The sequence below is a fragment of the Vulpes vulpes genome, chromosome 3 (assembly GCF_048418805.1).
Source record: "Vulpes vulpes isolate BD-2025 chromosome 3, VulVul3, whole genome shotgun sequence".
NCBI lineage: Eukaryota > Metazoa > Chordata > Mammalia > Carnivora > Canidae > Vulpes > Vulpes vulpes.
In genome coordinates, this window is record NC_132782.1 from 29,607,244 (window position 1) to 29,632,546 (window position 25,303).

The window sequence follows — 25,303 nt, forward strand, 5'->3', positions numbered from 1 at the left end:
CGGGCACACAGCCTGGTATAGGGTCACGACCTACATACACCTCCTGCGCCCCACTGTTCCTCATCTGCACCCCCAAAGCCAACAGCCGTTGATCCCTTTACTTTCTCCATAGTCTGGCTTTTCCAGAACCAAATTCTCTAAAAAATACACTCCTGGGCCTCGGCCTGTGCATAGGCCCACAACCCTCGGAACAACCGACCTTTCCATCATCTCCGAAGTGTCGCTTTCTCCCGGAGGGCCACACGGTCGGAGCCGGCCAGTCCGCGGCCTTTCCCGGGGGGCCCCTTCCATGTAGCAGTGCGTCCGCGAGCTCCCCACAACTGTCCACGGCTCAACAGCTCATTTCTTTGCAGCCCCGCGCGCTATTCCAGCGTCTGGACGTGCCGTTTCCGCGCTCGGCTGCTTCCACGTCCAGGCCCTCACGGATCCGGCGGCTGCACTCAGCGCTGTGGGTAAGTTTTTGCGCGGACGTGACTGTGCAACTCATTTAAGTACCAAGGAGAACAACTGCTGGATTTTATGATAAGATACGTCTGGTTTGGCGCGAAACCAGCAAGCTGTCTTGCAAAGTACCGTCTTCGTTCCCGCCAGTAGCGACCGCTCCCCGTCCTCCACGTCCTCGCCAGCTTGTGGGATGGCCAGTGTTCTGGATTTTGACCGGCCGCTCTAAGAGGCCTATAGTGCTTCCTCCTCCTTGTTTCCATTTATAATCCCCCAAAGACGTACGACCTTGGTCATCATTTAGGCGCTTACTTGCCGCTTACATTTTCCTGGATTGAGGGTCTGCACAGGCCTTTGACTCCGCGTTTAAGGCGGTTGTTGATTTTCCTATTTCTGAGTTGTAAGTCTCCTCTGTGTGTTTTGGAAAACACTCCTTGATCAGATACGTCTTGGAAATATCTTCTCCTACCCTGAGGCTCGTTTGCTCATTCTCTTGATAACATCTTTTGCAAAGTAGAAGATTTTTTTTTTAAGGATTTTATTTATTTATTCATGAGAGACACTCAGAGAGAGGCAGAGGGAGAAGCAGGCCCCATGCCGGGAGCCCAACCTGGGACTCGATCCCGGGACCCCAGGATCAGGCCCTGGGCCAAAGGCAGGCGCCAAACCGCTGAGCCACCCGGGGATCCCCACAAAGTAGAAGATTTTAATGAAGTTCACTTTACCAAGTTTTTCTTTCACGGGTCACGCCCGTGGTGTTGTACCTAAAGAAATCATCGTGCAAAAAAAAAAAAAAAGAAAGAAAGAAAGAAAAGAAAAGAAAAAAGAAATCATCGTGCTACCTAAGGTCACCCAGGTTTTCTCCTATGTTGTCTTCTAAGAGTTTTACGATTTTGTATTTTACATTTTGGTCTATAATCCATTTTGAGTTAGTTTTTGTGAAGGGTGCAGCTGTCTTTCAATGTCCTTGGGAGCTGGAGCGACATTCCCTCTTCCATTTCCCTTTTTCTCCGCCTTCTAGTATTCCCGTTATGTATGTATCCCACCCTCTACAGTTGTCCCCCAGTTCTCTGTGTGTTGTCTTGCACCCAATCTTTTTTTCTCTTTGTTTTTCACTATTAGGGGTTTCCGTTAAGATCTCAAGCTCAGCCATTCTTTTCTCAGCTGTGCCCAGTCTACTAACAAGCATGTTGAAGACATTCCTCATGTCCGTTACAGATTTTTTGATCTCTGGTATTTCTTTTTTATTCTTTCTCGGAATCTCCGCCTCTCTGCTTACATTCCCCATCTCTTCCTGCACCCGACCTGCTTTAATCCATTACAGCCCTTAGCGTGTTAAACATAATTGTGTTAAGTCCCTGGTCTGATAGTTCCAACATCCCTACAATACCCGAGTCTAGTTCTTTTTTTTTTTTTAGATTAGATTTTATTTATTTATTCTCGAGAGAGAGAGAAACAGAGAGAGAGGCAGAGACACAGGCAGAGGGAGAAGCAGGCTCCATGCACCGGGAGCCCAACGCAGGACTCAATCCCGGGTCTCCAGGATCACGCCCTGGGCCGAAGGCAGCACCAAACCGCTGAGCCACCCGGGCCACCCCGAGTCTAGTTCTAATGCACGCTGTCTCTTCAGCGTATTCAGATTGTATTGTTTGCCTTTTAGTGTGCTTCTGAATTTTTCCTTGATAGCCAGACATGATAGACCAGGTAAAATTAACCATGGCAAATGGTTCCGTTAGCAATGTGGCATGTAACGTGTCGGGGAGGGAAAGCAGTCTATAGTCCCATGAGTAGGTCTGGGTCTTTTAGTAAGTCCCTCGGAACTGTGAACGCCACGGTCACATCTGTGTTTGCCCCCCAGGTGGGACGAGATGGCTAGTGGGGGCTGGGGTGGGCTCCTCCCCTTCCCCGGTTGGAAGGCCAGAAGGATCGGGGTGGGGTGTTTCCCTCCTCCCGTGTGGAAGGCTAGAGCTGCCCGGAATTGGAATTGGGTGTTTCCCTTCTGATGAAATCTCGGTCGTTTAGGTCGGGCACCTTCTTGTTAAGGTGTGCTTGCATATTTTGAGATAGTTTTCTCTCGAAAACTATCGATACTTTTCTCTTCCTCCTATGGGAAGCACGAGCAGAATTTTCTCCGATATTCACTGTGAGAACCAAGGCAAGATCCTAGAGATAAAATCCACAACATCGTGGGGGGCCTCTGAGGACTGAGTCTCCCAGGAGTGTCAACTCTCAGACTGGTCTGTCCTCAGCCCCCAGTAATCCATCACTTACGTTCAGGTTCTCCTACGGCGACAAGAGCTCTTATGCTGGTTTCTGCTTCAGTACGTTGTCACTCACTCTCTCCATCGGCCTGTCTCTCAGGTTCAGAGGCAGTGGTTTGCCTGCAACCTTGCATCTCTGATGGATCTTAGAAAAGCTGATTTCTCAATTTGTTCAGCTTTTTACTCATGGTTAGGACAGACTGACAATTGCCTACCTCTTTTTTTTTTTAAGATTTGATTTATTGGAGAGAGCATCCATGCACACATACACGCACACGCGCACACGCACATGCCCACGAGCAGCGGGGAGGGGAAGCAGGCTCAGCAGAGCTCAGTTCTCGGGACCCCGAGATCACAACCGGAGCCGAGGGCAGATACGTAACCCACTGGGCAACCCGGGTGCCCCAATCACCTACGTCTCTAATGCCAGATCAGGAACCCAGGAAGTCTGGTTTTGCTTTTAATATAGGAGATATTCCAGGATAACCTGTATACTGAGGGCAATGATTGAGCAGGGGTAGGAAAATTGAGGATACAGTAAAGAGGATGGATTTGAAAGAAGCCATTGTGGAGAAGGTAGGGAAGGAATGGGGTGCCGTGCACAGCGAGGAGCGTTCAGGTTTGGGCGGGAGCATGGACACTCAGCCCCCACCAGCGCAGGCAGGTACACGGGGCCGAGGCTGTAGGTCAGTAGATGCCTCGGTGGCAGCACGGAGTTCTCTGCTGCTTGTTTTCATGATCTCAGTGACATGGGAAGTAAGTCCCCAGCAGAGCAAAGATGGAAGAAGTGGCAGCAAAACTTTGCAGAAAGAGAAAGCAGGGACCAATCCACGAGTGCACTGGCTGGGGGGTGAAGTTGGCCTTCGGGGCTCCGGCTCGGCCCGCGTGCGAGGGGAGCACAGTCAGCGGGATCACCAGGACACTCCGGATTTAACCAAGGGGGAGTCTTGCACGGGGCCTGAGGCCGGGTGCTTGCTCCCTGCAGGCGGGCTGCTGGGTTCGGTCCCGTGGGCTACGGGCTCATGAGCCAGCCGCCTACCCTCTCTGGGCTTTAGGCTCCTCACCTGCGAGGCGGGTGTAGCCTCCTTGTCCTTTAGAGGGAGACAGGAAGTACTTAGAGGAGACTTCCCCAGGCTTCGGCCGTGGTGTAGCGGCCGAGCTTACGACGGCTGGTGGGCAGAGGCCTCAAGAGAAGCGCCCGCTGCCTGCTAAGGGGGGCGAGGGGGACAGAACCTGCCTCTCCAGATCTCGACTAAAGCTGAGAAAACCCTTCGACTTCGGGGCAACCCCTTCTCCCAGAAGAACACTGTGGAGCTGGGCTTGAACCCCGATGAGCGTCCTCAGTGTCCCGTGCTCGGGGGCCGCGAACGGGCTCGCACATTCTCGTTTGTTGAAGAAAAGGCGGCTCTCGTTGTCCTCACACAGGGCTCCACCACCAGCGTCCCCTGGTTAATTTTTTTTTTAAGATTTTATTTATTTATTTGTTTATTTATTTATTTATTTATTTGGCAGAGAGGGAGCGAGCGAGAGCACGTGCGAGCGCGGGCAGGAGCGGGGAGCAACAGACGGACGGTCCGGCCGGGCCCCCGCCTTCCTGGCAGCGTAGGGGCTCTATCGGGTTCGTCTTTCTTCCCTAATGTAAGTAAGGGAGTCTCTTCTTTTTAAGGATTTTTTTTTTTTTTTGAGACAGAGAGAGGGAGAGGGAGGGCAGGAGCTGGGGAGGGAACACCCGCTGGGCAGGGGCCCCATAGGGCTGCACCCCAGGTGGCCCCAGAGGGGAGGGTTCCCCAGAAGGCAGAGGGACCCTCGGCCTGATGGCCCTGAGCGGGCGGCGGGCCAAGGCCTGCGGAGCCGGATCTCCTGGGTTCTCCCACTGGGAAAAGGGCCATAAATGTAGGGTTCGGTGTGAAGACCAAATGAATATTTGGAAATGTTCAGAGCAGTACGCGGGGCGACCGGCACCCCGGCACCCAATTACACAAGGAGCAGGCGAACCCCGGTGGTTCCAGCAGCTTTCTCCCCACGTCCCCGCCTCGGGGCTCCCCGCCCCACCCCATCTTCTTGTTTGCTTGTCTCTGCTCGCGGGGAGCCTGGGCCTGTCCCACAGAAATGGATCCCGTCAGGGTCACGGGCTGCCCGCGGGGCCCGGGGCGCAGCGGGGGGGTCGGGAGGGCCCGGGGTCGGGACTGCAGCTCACGCTCACGCTCACGCTCACGCTCACCCTCACCGGCTTCTCGTCCAGCTGATTCATACAAAGGGCCTAGAACAGGGGCGCCCGGGGGCTCGGGGGCCCTGGGGTCGAGTCCCTGCTCCTCCGACAGCCTGTGTCTCTGCTGCCTCCTTGCCCGAGGCCCCGCCACGGTCGGAACCGGGAATAAGGAGGCAGCAGGAGGCCAAGGGGCCCGGGGCGACCCGCAGGGGCCACTAGGTGCGGGGACAGTGGAAAGGGTGTGCGGGTTCAGAGCTGGGCCCCCGTCAGGTCCAGGATGGAGACCTGGGCTCCCCGTCGGGCCCCGGGATGGAGAGCTGCCCCCCCCCCCCAGTCAAGCCTGGGCTGTTGGAGGAGCTGCCGGGGCCCTGCTGAGGCCCAAGTGAGGCCGCGGGCCCCGCTCCAGGGACAGGGACACCGGGCTTCAAACCACACAGGCTGGGCCGTGGCGCTTGAGCATCTGCTCCTCTGAGTACTTTCTTCTCTCGGACCGAACCCCACTCCCGAGGACGAGGACGGAAGGGAGGTGCTCCCGCAGCCTGGCGCCTGGCCGAGGACCAGCCTTCTCGGCCCCTTTCTGTTCCGTCTCCTCATTTCCGACGTCAGGGGATTGTCTCCACGGTGGAAGCCTCGTGAGGAATATTCGGGGGCCTCTGCTGAACCGTGGCCCTGGAACCGCCTACTTAGGTTTGCTTTAGTAAGAGAATAATCAACGTCGTCCTGGCCCCCTCCGGTGAAGAACGACAAGAGCCCGGAATGAGAACCTGCGCTCGGGGTCAACGTGGTGGGAGGTTGGCCCGTGGGAGCCGGAGAGTAACATCCTCGGCTCCGCTACAATCCAAGTTCCCAGAAAGTCCGGGGTGGGGGGGTGACTCGGCGGGGCTGCGGGGAGTCTGGGGGGATCAGACTCAGGCGCTGAAGTGTGTTTGCACAGTGGAGACCTTCCCCTCCAAGCAACCGTGCATGGGCCCTGCCGTATGGACCTGGGCAGCCCTGACCCTCAGGATGCACCAACTAATTTCTGCCTGCGAGACAGGCGGAGAACCCCGCGTGCAAAGAGGTCCCTGCAAATGGAAAGCTGCTCCCTACCGCAGATGCCCTCCACAGAGCCAGGAGACCAAGGATGGAAAGAGCCGTTGGGCACCCGGGCCGCCCACCTGGTTAAGCATCCGGACTCCTGATCCCAGTTCAGGTCGTGACCTTGGTGTTGTGAGTTCAAGCCCCACGTTGGGCTTCACGCTGGGCTGCATGGCTGGGTGTGGAGCCTACTTTAAAAAGAAAAAGAAAGAGCAATTAAAAGATTGCTATGTGGTACCCAGACCATATAAAGAATTTTCTATAAATAGAGAAAACATGAACAACCCAACAAAAAAAGCAAGCAAAAGTCATGAGCAGGAAACTCCTAGAAAAGTAAGTGCAGATGACCCAGAAACGTTTGAAAGGATGGTCAACTTCATTTGTAACCGGGAAAATGCACACTGATGGGGCCATGAAATACATTTTTTTTCATCAGCTACATTAGCCAGTATTTAAGTCTCATTTAATCAGAATTTGGATGAGAAGTATGGGAAGTTTTTACTTTTTTTTAAGATTCCATTTGTTTATTCCTGAGAGGCCCAGAGAGAGGCAGGGACACAGGCAGAGGGAGAAGCAGGCTCCATGCAGGGAGCCCGACGTGGGACTCGATCCGGGGACCCCCGGGTCATGACCTGGACCCAAGGCAGAGGCTCAACCGCTGAGCCCCCCGGGTGCCCCGAGACACTTAATATATATACATATTATTCCACTTAGTCGTGACGACAATTCTAAGAGTGGGCACCAACAGGACCCCCACTTTCCAGTGAGAAACCACGTGGAAAGGCCTAGTAACTTGATCGGGTCCTAAGTAGGGAGGAGGAGGGGCGGGGGCGGCTGCTGGTCCTCCAGCCAGTCCTCCCCGCCTGCGGGGTGCCGCTCCCGAAGCCTCCCTGCATCTCACCTTACTTGACCTTGAACCCTGAGATGCCACGTTGTGACCCTAAGGCAGGTCCTTGCCTTTGTCCATGAGCCCCCTTGGTTTCAGTGCCGGTGGTACCCCCATGTGTCCCGAACTCTCCCTCGCCTTGGGGTTCCTCCTCCCGTGTCCGGGCTCACTTGTCATGGCGATGGCCCCCCAAGCCGGGCTGGGAAAGGCACTAGCGCCCCGTGGCCCTCGCCCCTCTCCTCCCCCCACTCCTGCCTCAGCAGCATCGCGCTCCGCGGCCAGAGACGTGCCTGGGGCGGTCAGCGGGCCGGGTGTCCTGCAGCTCACGCGTCCCACCTGGCTAAGCCCAGGGGCCTCGGCTCGGCTGCGGCCAGCCCCCCAACGCGCCCTTCAGCTCCCACCTGTCAGAACCTGCCGCCGCCCCCCCGGGGCTCCGTGTGGCCCGCCCGTGTCCTCACCTCCCCCGGGCCTCTCTGCATGGTGTTTGCGCCCACTATCCCTGCTTGAATTCCCACAAACATTCATATATATATTTGTCCTTTTATCCTCCTTATAAAGATCTTTCCCATGGGACTCCCGGGGGGCTCGGTGGTGGGGCACCTGCCCTCGGCCCAGGGTGTGACTTCGGGGTCCTGGGATCGAGTCCTGCATCAGGCTCCCTGCATGGAGCCTGCTTCTCCCTCTGCCTGGGTCTCTGCCTCTCTCTGTCTCTCATGAATGAATAAATAAAATCTTTAAAAAAAAAAATCATTCCCTTAACTTTACTACTGCCCAGGCTGCTACCCTATGTTTTCCTTCTTTTCTTTGCAAAACATCTTTCAAAATAGGCTGCATTGTCTTCCCGGTTTCCCCACCACCCAGCCACCCTTCAGTTCCTTGGAATTTGGATTCCGCCCTTGATTCTCTACGACCGTCCCATCAACATCACCGAGCACCTCAGGTAGCAAACCTGCCGTTTTGCTCAAGCCTTTATGTGCATCTAGCAGCCTCGAACATCCCTCGCTTTGTGCGACCTCCTCCGTCCTTGGGCCTGTGACCGGTCACGTTGTTCTGCTTCTGGATCACTAATCCTTCCTTATGCACCGTTTCCGGCTTCTCTTCTTCCTCTGCGCGCTATAAGCAAACCCCTAGTGTGGATCAGCAGCCCCCCTTTCTTCTTAGACTCCCTCTGGGTTCCCCCCATACTCCTTCTAGGTATTATCTCTACGAATATTATTCTAAAATTCGTACCTTTAGCCCAACACCCCTGAACCCCTCGTAAACAGGGTAAACTGCGAGATAGCTTCAGTGCATAATTTAAAATAACCTCCTATCGGGATCCCTGGGTGGCGCAGCGGTTTGGCGCCTGCCTTTGGCCCAGGGCGCGATCCTGGAGACCCGGGATCGAATCCCACGTCGGGCTCCCGGTGCATGGAGCCTGCTTCTCCCTCTGCCTGTGTCTCTGCCTCTCTCTCTCTCTCTCTCTCTCTGTATGACTATCAAAAATAAATAATTAAAAAAAATAAAATAAAATAAATAAAATAAAATATCCTCCTATCTACCTACCTAATTTTGTAAGTGAGATAGGTATTAAGAAAATTGTTTAAAGAACCCACATTTGGTGGACAGGTGATATCTACCTGCTGTGATTAGGGAAGTAGTGGTGGTGGTAGTGGTAGTAGCAGTAGTAGTGCCTATAGTAATGGTAGCTGGCATGTAGAGCCTGGACTACATGACAACTGTCGTGCTGAATGCTTTACCTCCAAGAACTATGACACCTTCACAGCAATGCTGGGAGCTGCTAGTACTGTCATCTTGGCAAGTCCTGGGCATAGATCACCTCGTACATTTTTACGACCGTAGTTACTTAGGATCCCCATTTTAAAGATGAGCAAACCGGGGTTTACGAGGCTAACTAACCGCACAGCTAGTCAACGACAGAGCCAGTAGCCGAGCCTGAGCAGAAGGGTGGTGACGACGGCGATAGCCATCATTTCCTAGCACCCTTCCCAGGCCAGGACCTGTGTGGGGTAGGCCCGCGTGTGATCTCCTCTGACTTCCAGAAGTCCGTGAGGTTTTCCTTGTGACTATTAGGAGACTAGAGCTGAGAAAGTCTGAAAAAACCCTAGTTTACAAGGCTAATAAATTGCAGAATCGGTGTAACTGATTAAAAGGGGCAACAAATTCTTCACACTCCCCACCGGGGTGGAGGGGGGCATCTATTTTCCTACCACCTAGAGGATACAGCGGAGCAAGAAGTGACTAGCTCCTCAGTTGCCTGGTTCTGTGGTATCTCAAACTCCACGTCCGGGTCTGAGCCAGTCGTCTTATCCCTCTAACGTAAATCTATGTTATACGCTTTATTTTGTGAAACCGAGGCTTAGGTTCAAACAAAAAAGGAATCAACGCAACCCCAATTACTCCCATTCTTCAGCCTTTGACCCAAACCTGCCTTAAGTATCACTGCCTGATTAATCTCCGTTAAATGCATCTGCAGAAAAAAAAAATAATAAAAATAAAAAAATAAATGCATCTGCAGAGTTAGTGTCCCGGTTAGTGTCCCGTTGGAAGCCCTCCCGCGGGTTTCGCTATACGGCCCATGCGTGCCCAGCCTCCTCGCCCACTTCCTTCCTTACACTCTATTTTGGCCAAAATAAACTATTCGTTGCTTCTCCACAGATCTCTCCTCACCACCTTCCCTCTCTTGACACACACTCACCGTCTTCTGCCTTCACAGCATTGCTGTTTGCTCAAAATTCTTTCCCCCGCCAAAGTAAGAACCACATTAAATACGATCTTCTTTTTTTTTTTTTATGTCCAGATGAAAGAGATTTCTCCCTCCTTTGAGTCGCCTGTAAAATTTCCTTTTATTATTTAAAGAATTAATCTTGTGTGATAGGTATTTATGAAAAGTCATCATTCCTTTTACTAGATTTCAAGCTTCCCAAGGAACGGACGGTATCTTAGTCATCAATGTGTCACCTACAGTAACCTCCTGGAACCTTCCACATAAGAGGTTTTGAGAATTCGGGGATCTAATAAATAACGTTTTATTTTCTCTGAGTCAAAACCAACTGAGAAAAAGGCCCTGAGGTTATATTGGTGGAGAAGTATCAGCTTTGTTATTGGTAAAAAGTAGATTAGAAAACATGACCAAATGACCTGATAATATGCCTCTAAAATAGTAGGCTTGTCATCTACCCTCTCGCAGAAGAGCTGGCCCAGTTCGTCTTCCCCTCAAGGCCGAGCCTGACTGTTGGGTGGAGAGCCAGGTCAGAACGGACCGATCCCGCTTGGGACGGATGCATGGACACACAGGCCCTTCTCCCAAACCCTCCAGGGAGACAAGTGAGTGACAAGGCGGAGGCCTGGGGTGTTGGAGACCAGCTGAAGTCCCCCCACTTGGTCACGTGACGATCAGCCTAGATGGAAATGATGAAATCTAAAAAGACAGTCTATCTTCCATTAACACCCAAAGTCACGAAACCAGGAATAGAGGAAAAAGTGACCGACCTAGAGGACAACAGTGCTCGTGGCGATATTCACTGAAGTTACCCTGAGTTGGGGCATGGTTCCAAGCTTCTCCATTGTATTCGTTCAGTTACCATCGCAATAAGTCTATGAGGCATGAAGTAATGTTATCTCCACTTGGAACATGGAGAATTTTAAAAATTCACCCAAACTCACACAGCTAATAAGTAGGAGAGCTACGGGCTCCCTTTAGAACCCAACTGTTCATTTTTTAAAAAAATATTTTTATTATTTTATTTTTTAAATATTGTGTGTATTTATTTGAGGGAGAGAGAGAGAGAGAGCACAAGCAGGAGTGGCAGGCAGAGGGAGCCGGAGAGGCAGGCTTCCCGCTGAGCAGGGAGCCCGATACGGGGCCCCACCCCGACCCAGGGATCATGAGCTGAGGCCCCCGGGGGTCCTGGAACCCAACTATTCATAAGGCAAAAAGTATTCATGACCCTTTTCTCATTGCTTTACTATTGAAACCTCCCCAGCTCACACTGCACCTCCCAACCCCTAGAGATTTCAACAGCTCAGGGATTCTCTGTGTCACAAATAGGTTGTTATGGGTTTGGTAGTGAGTGAGTGGGAACTTCTGGGACTGTGTCCCCAGGCTCCTTCATGGCTGCATCAGTCGTGAAATCCTAGGGACGCCTGGATATTCCCTTAAACATGCCTGTAAGTGATAGCGTCTGGTCTAGAGGTGCCTCTTTCCTCTCACCCACCCCATTCGTGGTATTTCCCTTAACAGGTTCAGTGTGCTACCAGGACACTCTGCTTAGCTGAGAAAATGCCAGAAAAACGGCTTGCTGACCAACGCGGCCTGCCCAGTTGGCCCGGCTGGAGAGCCACGTGTCACAGCAGGTCGGGACCCACCACCCCCGGTTATGAGGGGCCAGTGGCCTCCGTGGCTGCTACGGGAACACAGCTGCAGACACCCCCTGACGGTGGGTGCCCCAGGTCAGAGCCCGGCGGCCTCCACCAGCAGCGTGGTCCCCGGGGAGGAGGAGCGGGCCCAAGGGGGAGGAGGAGTGGGGCCTGGGGGTGGGGGAGGAGCGGTAGGTGGTGAATTGGGCTGCAAGGGTGACCCTCCAGCACCAGGGTGGAGCCACCACACACCCAGGGTGGGCGCAGGTGCAGTGGACCCCCACACCGACTCCCCCACACACTGGGTCCCCCCACACTGACTCCCCCCCACACACACCTGCCCCCCCACCGGGTCCCCCACACCGACTCCCCCCACACACTGGGTCCCCCCACACTGACCCCCCACACACTGGGTCCCCCCACACTGACTCCCCCCACACACTGGGTCCCCCCACACTGACTCCCCCCCCAACACACACACACCTGCCCCCCCACCGGGTCCCCCACACCGACTCCCCCCACACACACCTGCCCCCCCCACCAGCCCCCCGCCACCCGCCCACCGGCTGTATGGGATCTTAGCTGGACCAGACTGATTCAGGAGCGAGTCCTGGGGGAAACTCCCTGTGGCCCCGACCCACTGAGTCAGAGCAGTTTCTTCCCCAGAACCCATGACTCACCGGCTCCAGCCTGTTGCTCCCGCCCTGAGGACATTTTAAGCCAGATTTCCTCCTCCGTCCCCCTGAGCCTGGAAGTTCCACAGAGGCCAGCGTGGGTGGGACTCCTTCGGCCTCCCCCGCCTCCCCGCCTCCTGGTCCACCAGTCGGGGCTGCCTGGAAACCCTCTTCCTGTGCCTCCCCCACCGCCCCTGCTGGCTGAGCACTCCCGTAGGCCCAGGTGGAGAAGGGCCAGGGCCAGGGGGAGGAGGGCCAGGGCCAGGGGGAGGAGGGCTGTGGGGCCGGGTGGAGGAGGGCAGGGCCCAGGTGGAGGAGGGTCAGGGCCAGGGGGAGGAGGGCTGTGGGGCCGGGTGGAGGAGGGCAGGGCCCAGGTGGAGGAGGGTCAGGGCCAGGGGGAGGAGGGCTGTGGGGCCAGGTGGAGGAGGGCCAGGGACCAGGTAGAGGAGGGCAGAGCCCAGGTGGAGGAGGGCCAGGGACCAGGTGGAGGAGGGCAGGGCCCAGGTGGAGGAGGGCCAGGGCCAGGGGGAAGGGGACTAGGGACCTGGTGGAGGAGCGCCGAGGCCCCAGCTCCCTGCACCCCCACTCAGGGCCGGGGTTGGGGGGCAAGTGCAGGCCTGCAGATCGGGGCAGAGCTGGGGCAAAGCCAGGGTGTCCTGGGTCCCCAGGGCCTTGAGGAGCTGCTCCCCACGGAGGTCGCAAGAATCCCGTGCAGATCCCGGGGCGCCTCCGGCCCCGAGCCAGCCCAGCCTGGAAGGGTCGGCACCCGGGGGCTGGGGGACAGACGGACGGACTGGGACACCCGGGTGGCGCAGGCCCTGGAGACCCCCCGCCCTCCGCGGGCGACAGTGGGTGGGACCGGGCCCCCCGCGGGCGACACCCGGAGCAGCCTTCACATTCGGTGACGTTTGCTAGAACCTGAGGCACCGTCCCCAGACCCAGAGGTGACCTGCGCAAGGACCCACTGGGCCAGCACCGTGGAAGGGTTGACCTGAGAAATGCAAGAGCCAGTTTGGCAGAAAACAAACAAAACAAAACAAAACAAAACAAAACCAAAAACCAGGTGTTCTCTGGGAAGAGCACGGAATGGCAACGTGGGACCTCAGGGCTGTGCAAAGCTGAGCAAGCCCGACCCGGAGGGGATGAGGGAGCAGGAGTGCGAGGGCTCAGGGACAGCTGCTCGGAGGCCGCTCCCTCCAGGGACCGGGACGTTGGCCTGTTGGCCCCCAGCAGGGCCCCCCACCCCGACCCCGTGGGATGGACAGCAGCCCCCGACCCCCAGGGACCTCCCTGTGTGCAGGGTCACGGCATGGGGGCAAAGGCCTGCACGAGGCAGGCCCAGAGCCCAGGGGACAGCTTTGCCCTAGGTGTTAACTCATGAGCTTCAATAAAAACTTGAAATAATAATACTACTACTACTAACTACTACTACTAACTACTACTACTACTACTAATAGTGCTAGAAGGAACCATTTAATGTGGGCCTGTATTTCCTGCTGAAGGCCCCGAATCAAGGGCGGTACTAGAAGCTGCCTAAGGTCGGCAGCGGACTTTGACCCAAGTGGAAGGTCTGGCCGGGAGCCAAAGCTCTTTCCAGGGGACAGTGCAGCTCCCCGCAGGGAATGTGGGATAATTTCCGTCTAGAAAGGAGGGGGATTCAGGAGCAGCTCGTCCTGTCTTCTCCAGGGCCGGGAACCAGCAAGCACCGTCCTGCGGTCTGTTCGGTGTTGATTTTTTTCTTACTCTGTTCAAGGCTTCCAGACTTCAGCCCTCGAGGGCCCCGGGGTGTGATTCTTAGCACGTGTGCACATCCACTCTATTATGTACTTTTTTAAAAAGGGGGATTTAAGTTTTATTATAAGAGCATGTACATTCCTGCCATAAATGGAAAACAAGAGAAAAGCAGAATCATTGGCTATAAAAAGAAGGTACCCTTGGAATGAATATAAAATAATGTCGCTGGATTTTTAGTTGATACCGTCCGTCGTCCACTCAATATCCCTAATACAAGGCCGGCCCTTCTTTGTTAGAAAGGAAGGTTAGTGGGGCGCCCGGGGGGCTCAGGGGGTAAGCATCTGCCTTGGGCTCGGGCCGCGGCTCGGGGTCCAGGGCTGAAGTCCCTGCACAGGGCTCTGAGCTCAGTGAGGAGCTTCTGCTGCTACACGTCCCGCATGGATTACCACTGATGCTTCTTTTTATTAAGATTTTATTTACTCATGAGAGACACGGGGACAGGGAGAGAGAGAGGCAGAGGCCCAGGCAGAGGGAGGAGCAGGCCCCACGCAGGGAGCCCGACAAGGGACTCGATCCCGGGACCCCGGGGCCACGCCCTGGGCCGAAGCGGCCTCCACCGCTGCGCCCCCCTGCCCGGGCATCCCCGTCCCTGTTGTCATTGGTGCTTACCCCTGAAGTCCTTTAGGCTCCAGGCAGTCCCTGCAAGGACTGTAAGAGGCCCGGGTGTGCTCAAACACGGGCAGCTAGGCCCCGGGTCTCCCCTCCGCCTTGACTTGCCTTGGGATTCCCGTCCTGGCCTGACCCGTCATCTATGGGGCTGTGGGCAGCCGTCGGTTCCCTCATTACTTGTTTCTTCGTGATGCCTTCCGCTTCGCTTTCCTTTCTCGAGAACGCTGTGGCGATCGGGGCCTTCTGCGGTTGCGTATGTTTCCCGTAGGCTCCAGGCCCAGCGCGGGGCCTGCACTGGCGACCTGGGATCCAGGGTCCGTCCCGGCCTGAGGCAGCCTCGCACTCCTCGGGTTTATGTTAAGGTCAGAGGAGCAGTAGCACTGGGGCTGGTGGACACGTGTGGCGGCCTAGGGCAGGGGCGCCGGGGTGGCTCAGCCCCCCACGCTTCTGACTCCTGATTCCGGCTCAGGTCATGACCTCAGGGTGGTGAGGTGGAGCCGGCTCCGCACTGGCAGGGACCTGCTTCGGCTTCTCGCGCCCTCTCCCGCTGCGCCTCCTCCCCCTCCCTCCATCTCAATAAATAAATAAATAAATGAAAGGTCTGATGCGTATGGAAACACGTGCTTCGTGGATACTCGCTCAGTTAGCATCGGAAATGTGTATGAGCCTCTCGTGACAGCAGAATAAACTATCAGGATCTAGAACAGCCATTTTCAGGGGCTACTCTGTACGCGGACGGGTCTGGTTGACGCCCCCTCAGGGGAGGCCTGTTGCCCAAGAGCTGCTCTCCCCTAGGTTCCCTGAAAGGGCACCAGGAGACAGCCCACAGCTAACAGTCTGCAGAGCAATCTGCCATCCACCCCGTGTTGGTCCCCCCAGCAGGCCCCGTTTCAACCTGCTGCTGGGGCCACCCCGGGCCACGGGTGTGTGTGAGCTTCTTGGCCCCACGGGCATGGTAGCTTCTGGAGCTGGTGAGGGAGCCCGGTCACGTGCAAAGTCTAGTCACGGACTCAACTGTTCGGACACAAGGTAGGAAATTAAGCAGAGGACGGGATGGAGGGTGTAGGCTGGGCACCGACACGAGAAAAAGACGCACAGTGAATGACACAGAGGAAAACAAAACAAAACAAAACAAAAAAATAAGATAAAGTAAAAAAAAAAAAAGAAGCAACAAAAACCCCCCAAAAAACAAAAAGCCATAGGACAATACTCGGTGTAAAATACAGGGTACCCCAAAAGCATTCTTCAAGCTAAGCAATACTGCAGAAAAGATTGTGATTTAAGGGAAGACGGGCTAAAAACGGATGACACGAAAGCGACAGAACTAGAAGAAAAAAGAGGGAGGTATCTGGCTACGAAGGCTTTTGCAGAAATTTCCCATAGCTGACGTTTTGTTCGCACCTGTTCTGTGTACATGTGCTAGGGACACGCTGCATCGTGACCAGTAGCTTCGAGGCACTCTTTTATTCCTGCTGACATGTCTTTGGGTGGAAAACAACAAGAATGTGCAGATATGCTTTTCCTTCCTTAAGTCACATTCCTTGACTCCAGCCAAGCCTCGCACGGAGTCACAGATGATAAATTCCGGTGTTTTCCAAGCCAGACTGACTCTGAGGGGGTGGCTGTTTGGTTTCCATTAGAAACGTGAAGAGAAGTAAATTATTCTAGGCCCACAGAAAAACGCGTGTCACAGACACGAGATTTCCAAATCTGGAAAATATTTCGTGGTCGAACAGTTCACATGATAAAACCCTAGTGCTTTTCTCAGTGGCGTCGGGAGCACAACTGCAAGTGGCCCCGGTGAAAAGACAATCCTCCAGTCTCCCGGGACGATGGGTGAGGTCCGGCCATCACCAGGCTGATCTTCTTTTTTTCTGAAAGGCTCTGCCTCCCAGCCCGGTGACCCTGAGGATCAGGAAGCGGGTTCGCCCCAGACGGTGGCTCCCGGCGCGACCTGGCCGCCGAAGCCACGAGGAGCTTTTAAAGCTACTGAGCCTGGCTCCCACCTGCAGCAACTCGGCTTTCATCCGGATGGCGTGGGGTTTGGGCGTAAGGAGCTTTCGAATTGGGATCCCTGGGTGGCTCAGTGGTTTAGCGCCTGCCTTTGGCCCGGGGCGCGATCCTGGAGACCCGGGATCGAATCCCACGTCGGGCTCCCGGTGCATGGAGCCTGCTTCTCCCTCTGCCTGTGTCTCCGCCCCTCTCTCTCTCTCTGTGTGACTATCATTAAAAAAAAAAAAAGAGCTTTTGAATTATTCTAATATGCAGCCAAGGGTGAGAACCCCTGAAGGCCTGGCTGCGGACACGCAGGGGGGTGCACGGAGTGGCACCCCTGCCGCCAGCTGGGAGCTTGTCCGGAAAGCCCCCGCAGGCTGCTGCAGCCAAGTCTCCCCTTGGCCAAGATCCCAGCGGATCTCCTGTGCACGCTCACGCGTGGGGCACGCGGCTCTGCAGAACGTGGGTCTTCGGTGACGTTTCTCTCTTTGGTGTTACGAGTAATTACGTGATCAATAGAAGAGGAAAGAAAAACGTGGCTCGGCGTCTGGTCGCTAAAACTCAGGAAACAGACTTTCCTTCCCCTGATAGCCTGCGAGGGAGCCACGGTGGAGGGAGCGAAGCAGCCGTGTGCGCTCGGGTTCCCGCGGGGACTCAGGGATGCCTCAGCTGGACGCAAATTTCAGACAAGTGGTGTTTTGGGCGATTTTTTTTAAAAAGTAGAAGTGGGCCAGCAGTGTTGCGGGGACAGACGTACTCAAAATAGTCATTCAGTGTCTCGAATCCAAACGTGACCAAGCATCCGGGAGGGTCGGCGCCGTCTGGTAGCCCACGTCCATTCCCGGGCTGTCCTCCCCCCGGCCCGGGCTGCCCCAGGGAGAGAGGAAGCGAAACCATAGATGGCCAAGAGGCTGCCCCTGCGCGTCTAGACGAGGGACTCTGGGGCTTGTCACGCCGCCCAGACAGCCGGGCCTGTGACTCAGCGCCCGGGGGGAGCACTGGGGAGCGACTTGCTGACTCAGGGCCACAGAGGCCTTGGCAAATGCTTCCCTGGGTCTAAGCCAAAGGGGAGAGGCCTCCCGGGCAAATCCTGGGCTGCGGCCTGCAAGACGCGCACCCGGGCCTCAGCCAAAGGCGAGGGCTCGTGGCCCCCGTTGCCTGTGAGGGGACGAAGGACGGTGCGGTGGGGATCGGTGCTTTGTCGCCGCCTGCCTCAGCCGCTGGGGGTTCCCTAAGGGTCGCTGCTGCCCCGGCCGCCGAGGCCTCCTCCCAGGCGGGCTTCCGGGCCGCTCCCCGCACTGGCCCAGCTGAGCAAGCGGCGGATCCGAGCGCCGGGGCCGTGGCCTGGGCGGCCCCCTTGTCCCTGACCCACCGAGGCGGGGACGCCGCCGTCCTCTAGTCTCAGACTCTGGGGCCTGAGCCCTCGGGCCGCCGCCGGCTTCAGGTGAGGCCTCTCGCCGCCAGGACCGCTGGGCCGCCGCTCCGGGGAGGCCGCGCAGGGCGGCCGAGGCTGCTGGTTTTCAAATCTGGAGACTGTTATCAGGAAAACCCAGACCAAACAGCGTGAGCGTTTAGCGATTTTGTGCATTAGTGACCTTCTTCAAATGACGCCAGGGCCGATGTTGAATTGGTCGAACGTGGGAGCGGACACGGGCTCGACGAGCCTGGCGCTGGGCCGCAGCGGGGCCGCCACCTCGGCCTGGGGGCAGGAGCGCGAGGCCCGGGGCTGTGGAAAGCGGGCAAATGCCACATTCTGGAGCTCCGTGAGCGCCCCAGTGTCCGCAGACGTGGTGGCGGGGCTGCAAGTATTAGGCGCCTCGAGTGCCCGGAGCTGGCCCTGCGGGGGGCGGAGGACACAGCCGCGGCCGCCACCACTGCCAGAGGGAGAGTCTCTTTCCAGGCTTCCACCCTGCTCCGGCCCTGCAGCTGCCTCTCCCCTGCGCCGGGACACGGGACGTTGTGCCCGCAAAGCCTCGGCCTCAGGGGACCCCACGGCTTCCCCCTCTGGGAGCGGGCACGGGGGAAGCCGAGGGGCCACGGGAGGAGGAGCGCGAAGGCCCGGAGGCCCCGGGGACAGCAGCCCAGGTGACAGTCATGGAGGCCCGGGGACAGAGGCCCAGGTGACAGGCCCGGAGGCCCGGGGAGACCCAGGTACAGTGGCCCAGGTGACAGATGTGGAGGCCCGGGGACAGCAGCCCAGGTGACAGATGTGGAGGCCCGGGGACAGCAGCCCAGGTGACAGGCCTGGAGGCCCGGGGAGACCCAGGTACAGCGGCCCAGGTGACAGATGTGGAGGCCTGGGGACAGTGGCCCAGGTGACAGGCCCGGAGGCCCGGGGACAGTGGCCCCAGGTGTCAGGCCCAGAGGCCCCGAGAACAGCCTCCCTGGCCCCGGAGAACCGCGGCCTCCCCCAGCCTCCATGTCGAGGCCGAGGACCATCTCGAGCAGCAGGAACTAGATCTCCGCAGCTGAAGTTGTTGCTGTTGTTTCAGAAAAGCAGATGTCAGGTCCCCGCTGGATCCATCGTGCTGGGTTGACGGGCCTGGGCCGCCGGGTGGCAGGCGTCACCAGGGCTCCAGATGCAGGTGCCCCGGGCCTGAGGGGCCTGAGGACCCAGGGCGAGGGCAGGGGCCCGGCCTGCGCGGAGCCTCTGCGGCGCCACCTCCTGCCTGGAGACGTTGTGGCTGCAGCCCATGGGGCTTGAGCTGTTGGGTAAAGAGAAAAAAATCGCAGGTGCCTGCAGAGGGGGGCGCGGGGGTCACCGGGCTTTATGGGCTTCAGGGCCCTCGGACACCCCGAGTCCTGCTTGTATCCCTTCTCTTGGGAAAAGCGGTGGAATGAGCTCATTGTTAGGGAAATTTTGCAAATAGATCTGTGTTTTGGCACAGAATGTAAATCATACACATTGTAACAGGAGAAATTACAATATTTACAGCCTGAAGGCGAGAGTATTTTTGCTTATAAATTAGGATTACTTGTGTTCACATCCATATCTGTCAGGATGGCCTAGGATGTATGAAATTAACTCAAAAATCTCAGTGGCTTGACCCAACGAAAGCTTGTATTTCACTTTCTGGCATGTGAGCTAAATTTAGTAAAAAAAAAAAAAAAATTGCAAACGTAAGGTTTTTTTTCTTTCTTTCTTTCTCTATATACCATGACAGCATGAGCAGAAAATAACACAAATTATGCTTTCTAGCCCATGAAATTCCTATAAAACTAGTAAGTTTCTGTGTGTGTGTGTGGGGGGGGGGGGGGACCAGAATAAGTTGTCTCTAAATATAGTAGCAACCGAAGCACTTTTCGGTTAAACCAAGAAGCAATTTTCGGACCATTGCAGTCACAATAAACAAGGAAATGACTTGTTACATTTGACATAGTTTCCACAATATCTAAAGACAAGTTTATCACGTACCATCCAGAGAAAACCTTTTGAGCCAACATCCCATCGTGACTACACACAAAAATCACGCTAATGATCAAATAATTTTCAAACTGGTCTAAGACTAACGAAACCAGATTTACCGAACTGTAGGAAGGACCAAGGGGTATTACAATGGTTTTTAATCTAAGTAACTGATACCGAAATGTAAGAATTTAGGGCACAACGGCAACAGGGTGGCTCCGTCACTTATGCGCCCGACTCTTGATTTCAGCCCTGGTCATGGTCTCAGGGTTGTGAGATTGAGCTCCGGCGGGCTCCATCCTGGCCGTGGAGCCTGCTGGGGTCCTCGCTCTCCTTCAGCCCCGCTCCCCAGCCCCCACCTCGGCTGTGTACCCGTTCTCTAAAAATGAATGAATAAGGGGACGCCCGGGTGTCTCAGTGGTCGAGCATCTGCTTTTGGCCCAGGTCGTGACCCCGGGGTCCCGGGATCGAGTCTGCATCAGGCTCCCTGCACGGAGCCTGCTTCTCCCTCTGCCTGGGTCTCTCCCTCTCTGTGTGTCTCTCATGAATAAATAAATAAAATATTTTTTAAAAATTTGTAAAAATTAAAATAGAGGGAGGCCTCGTGCAGGGGCAGGAAGGAAGGGGGTGGCACTCACGAGTGTCAGGGCGCTGGGAATCTGTCCTTCCCAGTGGCCTGGGCGCCTGCAGGTCTGTGATGCCCTCAGGGATGGAGTGTAGACCTCCGAGCGGGTGGCGGGTGCAGACGTGGTTAGCAGCGGGTCTATCGGCTCCCTCTGCGGCTGCGGCAGGGAGGCCGGGGACTGCGAAGTGGGCCTGCACACCTGCCTTCCCAGGACCCAGCCCCAGCCCAGGGCCCCACAGCCACGCGCAGCTGGTGCAGGTTGGAGCCCACGCGGAGACGCTCCAGCAGTGGAGGCGCCCATCCCTGCACACGTCCACGGCCTCCCTGGGAAGCCATCCCCCCCCCTCCACCCTAGCTCACAGTTTTTAAAGATTTTGTTTATTTGAGGAAGAGGGAAAAGGAGAGGGAGAGAGGGGAGAACAGGAGTGGAGAGGAGAGGGAGAAGCAGGCTCCCCGCTGAGCTCGGGTCCCAGGACCCCGGATCCCGACCTGAGCCCAAGGCGAATGCTCACCCCACAGGCCCCCCGGGCGCCCCTACAGTAACTGTTTGAAGATTTGGTCGATGATAAGGGAATCCTAAACTGCAATAGATTAAGTGGCTGGAAATAGGATAAAACAAAGTTAGCCCAGTTTCCTAAAGAATCTCGTTCGGCTCAGAGCACCATTAATGTAACCACCTCCATAAGGGTAATCATTTTTATTTCTAAGACCGAAAAGGAAAAAAAATAAATAAAACAACTACAACTACCTCTAGAAATACCTTTAGGCTTCCCAACAATGCTGAACATGCACTAAGCCTTTTATTTAATTCTCCTACGTTTCTGCGAGCGAGGCCTAATGCAATTATGTGATTAAGAGCTCTGTGTGTGACTGCTTAGTGAATGTAATCATTTCCTATTAAATCTAAATAGTCAACATTTGGTGAAAATCCCCTGGCAGACCTTTCAATAATGACTGAAAGGTGGAAATCCTTCATTAGTGTTTAAGCTTTTAGAGGAAGTAAGAGTGGAGAGTTTAGAAAACCCCCCAAATGAATCATTTAAAAGGAACCAAATTGGCAAAGGCACCGGCTGATCCGAGGGAATTGCTCACAAGACCTTAACTCACATTTGTTTTATTAACACCCACACTTGACAGAGCTCCCGGGAACTTAGAAGACCCTATTAGACACTAAAAAGTGAACTGATTTGGATCACCAGGAAATCTGTTGGGCGCCCGGGTGGCTCCCTGGGTTGTGCGTCCAACCCTGGACCTTGGCTCAGGTAAGGATCTCAGGGTCATGCCATCGAGCCCCACACCGGGCTCCGCAGTGGGACGGAGCCTGCCTGGGAGTCCCTCCCTCTCCCTCTCTCTCTCTCTTCCTCTGTCGCCCACCCCCACCCCCCTCAGTCTCTCTCTCTCTCTCTCTAAAAAAAAAGAAGAAAAAAGAAAACTGTCAGACAACGCTTCTGTTTTAGCTACTTGAACAAAGAGGGGGAGTGGCCAATATATCTAGAACCATTTCTATCAAATCGGGTAAAAACACAAATATTTGGTGCTCAAAATTTAAATTTATTCCTTGAGGCATTAAGGTGGGGATATCCACTGGGGTTAGGTTAGTCCGGGTGTCCCTGGAGCCCCCAGGAGCCCCTGGAGCACCTGCTTAGACTAAGGGCAGGCGTAGTTTTGTGCCGTCGAGGATACTATGCGCGTTTGGTGGGTTCAGGGTCGTCAGCAAGCCGGACGTGCTGGGAGGCTCGGCCCATGCCCTGAGCTGCCAGGTGTGCGTCCTCGTGTCACGGAGGCCCCGGTCCCTTCGGGCAGCCCGTCCTTGTCCCCACATCAACTGTACAGAAACTGCGGGGAAGGAGTCCTGGCCTGACGGTCGCGGGCCTCTTCTAAGAGCTGGGAGCGCCACCACGCTTCCGTCTGTCGGTCTCTTTTTTTTTTTTTAAGATGTGTTTCTGTATTCAGAAGTGAGAGAGAAAGTGGGGGGAGGGACGGAGGGCGAGAATCTCCACGCGGACCCAAGGGCGAAGCCCAACAACAGTGGGGCCCGATCCCAGGGCCCAGGAGCCCACGGCCTGAGCCAAACCAGGAGCCCCCTGAGCCCCAGGTGCCCCACCAGCCCACGGCTCCCCGACTTCTTCACGTCACCTCTAAGGAAGCTGGGCAATGCTTTCGGCTTCAGTGGCTCATTTCTGTTTCCAGCTACACACTGTGGCCGCCACACACCGCTGCAAGGATTTGATGAGCAACAGGAGGGCCCCAGCGTCCTGGGGAGTCCGGCCGCCCGCCCGGTGCTCCGCCTGCAGCTGGCCCGTCCCCTCCTTCACATGGGAAAGCGGGGAGGGTGACCGTCAGGAGCAAGGGCTGGGACGGGGCTGACCCTACGGCCCGTTGCTCCTAGACGTTTCCGGGACAGAACTGTCCTATCGACACAATCCTTATCCGTATTCCTGTTACTCTCTACAGTGTCCCAGTTGGGTAATAAACTACGTGGTCACCTTGGCTATGTAGACCGTCGGGGACGAATGTCACACTTGCCGGCTCTGTGACCCTCATGGCAGATGGTGGCAAACGGCATAACCTCGCTAAGCTCGTCCTGTTAGTTATATGTCACTCAGCAACAGATTATCCCCTAAAACGCCTTTTTAAAAAAATTTTTGGACTTAAAAAAAAAAAAAATTTTGGACTTGAAATATATTTTTATCTTGAGTTTTGTCCTTCATGTTTTATGGAATAAAAAGTTCGGCCTTTTTATTGCATGAAATTAGAATTGGGACAGGTGGGGGGGGGCTGCCCCTCCCTCGGCTCCTGGTCAATGACACCTCACTTCTTGTTGCATAATTTCTGGCATCGTCCTGCCTGCAATGCTGGCTCTGTCAGCGTCCCGGAGAGGAGAAGGGAGAGGAGGAGGGGATCGCAGGCTCAGCGTCACGCTTGGAGAAGAATTGTCATTCTGGAAGGACTGGAGGAAGTTCCCTTCGAGGAGGAAGTCCCCGGTTTCTGTGCATCAGTCCTTGAAGAGCAGCTTCGATGGGTAACGTCTAGCTCGGGCGCTCTTGAGCTTAGAGGGGGCAGGGGTGCGATCAAAGGAAGGCCCGACTGGGGAGAGGGACCCGCTTTGAAGACGACTCCCTTAGGTGGCTGCTGGGAGCCATGTGGGCCTCTCCCTGGGCTTGGATGTCCCTCCCAGAGGGCCTCTGGCTGCCCAGCGGAGAGAGGGCAAAGGAAGCCGCGAGCCGCCTATGACCTAGTCCACAGGAGCGCGCGGTCTTGCCTCGTCACCCTCGGCATTAAACGCCCTTCACGAAATCCAGCCCGTGCTCCAGAGATGGGAAGTTCTGTTCCACATCTTGAAGGGGTCGGATTTTATTTTATTTTTAAGATGTTATTTATTTATTTGGGATTGAGAAAGAGAGGGTGAGAGACAGAGAGAGAGTGAGACGAGCTGGGGAGCAGCGTAGAGGTGGAGGGACAGAGCATCCCAAGCCGACTCCAGGCCTTGTGCAGGACCCTGAGATCCTGACCTGAGCCCAGATGAAGAGTTAGAGGCTTAACCGACTGAGTCACCCCGGGGGTGCCCTGGGGGAGGATACTTTAAACTTTTAAAACTTTTTTTTTTTTTTTTTAAGTAGGCTTCAGGCTCAATGTGGGGTTTGAACGCACGGGATCCTGAGATCTAGAGTTGCACGCTCTACCAACTGAGTCAGCCCGGTGCTCCCCAAGGGAGCGTATTTTAACATCACCAGACTCATGTTCTCATCTGTAAAATGAGGTAAAGTCACCCACGTGCAGAAATTGCATTTTATGAAGAGGCACCATCCACATACAGCATTTCAATAGAGCACTTGGCACATAGTAAAGTATGTCCCTTAATAAGTTGAAGCTGAAAAATAAATAAATAAATAAATAAATAAATAAATAAATAAATAAATAAATTGAAGCTGTTATTATTGACTTAAGTATATGTTTCATTAAACTCTAAGTTCCTGGCAGGTGTCATACTAATTCGTCTTGGTAATTCAAGCTCTGATGGCAGTGTGGGGCATATAGGGGATCCAATGAATAAATGAACACATAACATATATTTTTTAAAGATTTTACTTATTTATTCATGAGAGACCCAGAGAGAGAGAGGCAGAGACACAGGCAGAGGGAGCAGCAGGCTCGATGCAGGACTCGATCCCGGGACCCTGGGGTCATGACCTGGGCTGAAGGCAGATGCTTAAATGCTGAGCCACCTGGGTGCCCCCAAATAACATGATTTTTGATAAGATTAGTGTAAATGGAGTGAGTCGAAAGAAAACCAATGCAATAGCCATGGGAATAAATTTATGTTTTATTTGTGTTAAAAATCAGATTTACATAGCTCTTTATATAATAGGGCACGAAAGGGTGAATACCAGTGTATACTAAGTTCTGTAACTTCAGTAACATTCACTGGTATAGGATCTATGATCGCATTATACAGTATCATACTTTAATAGTATTACGTGGGTATGATAATATCACTTTGTTATGTTCTTGATATTAAAATTTCTCCTGAAAACTCGTGTTTTGTAGACATATGTCTAGCTATGCCTTTTCGATATATGGAATTTATTTTTACTTACTAAAAAAATATCGATGATCCTAGGGTGACATATTACTAAATAACAGTAAGACCAGAGCATGTATCTAAGGAGAATTCCAGGAACTATACACCCAGAATATACATACACAGTCTAAAAAGGGTGTGCTTTGTCATTAATGACATTTTCTTGCCGGTTTTTTCCAAGGAAAAAATAAATACATGCCCAAGTGTGTAGACTGTAGTTCTTAAAGGTCTTCTGATTATGACTGTTTATATTTATCATTCATCTGAGGGGAAAAAGAATTAGAAGTTTTGAGTTATAATCTCCAGTCAAGGCAAGGCTACATTTACACAAAATGCTTAGTAGGAGGAAAGTATTAGCAATCATTTATCAGGTGCCAGAGACATT

The 25,303-nt window shown here is 54.6% G+C and overlaps 2 long non-coding RNA genes across 2 annotated transcripts; both read left to right on the plus strand.

The window, feature by feature from the left end:
- The first annotated feature begins 353 nt into the window (after positions 1-353).
- On the plus strand, positions 354-11,348 carry LOC140598196 (uncharacterized). The gene is made up of 3 exons (XR_012000351.1): positions 354-452; positions 4,215-4,340; positions 11,118-11,348. It is a non-coding gene; the product is annotated as an uncharacterized lncRNA (long non-coding RNA).
- An 11,219-nt stretch (positions 11,349-22,567) lies between these two features.
- LOC140598197 (uncharacterized) lies at positions 22,568-24,259 on the plus strand. The gene is made up of 2 exons (XR_012000352.1): positions 22,568-23,358; positions 23,957-24,259. It is a non-coding gene; the product is annotated as an uncharacterized lncRNA (long non-coding RNA).
- The last annotated feature ends 1,044 nt before the right edge of the window (positions 24,260-25,303 follow it).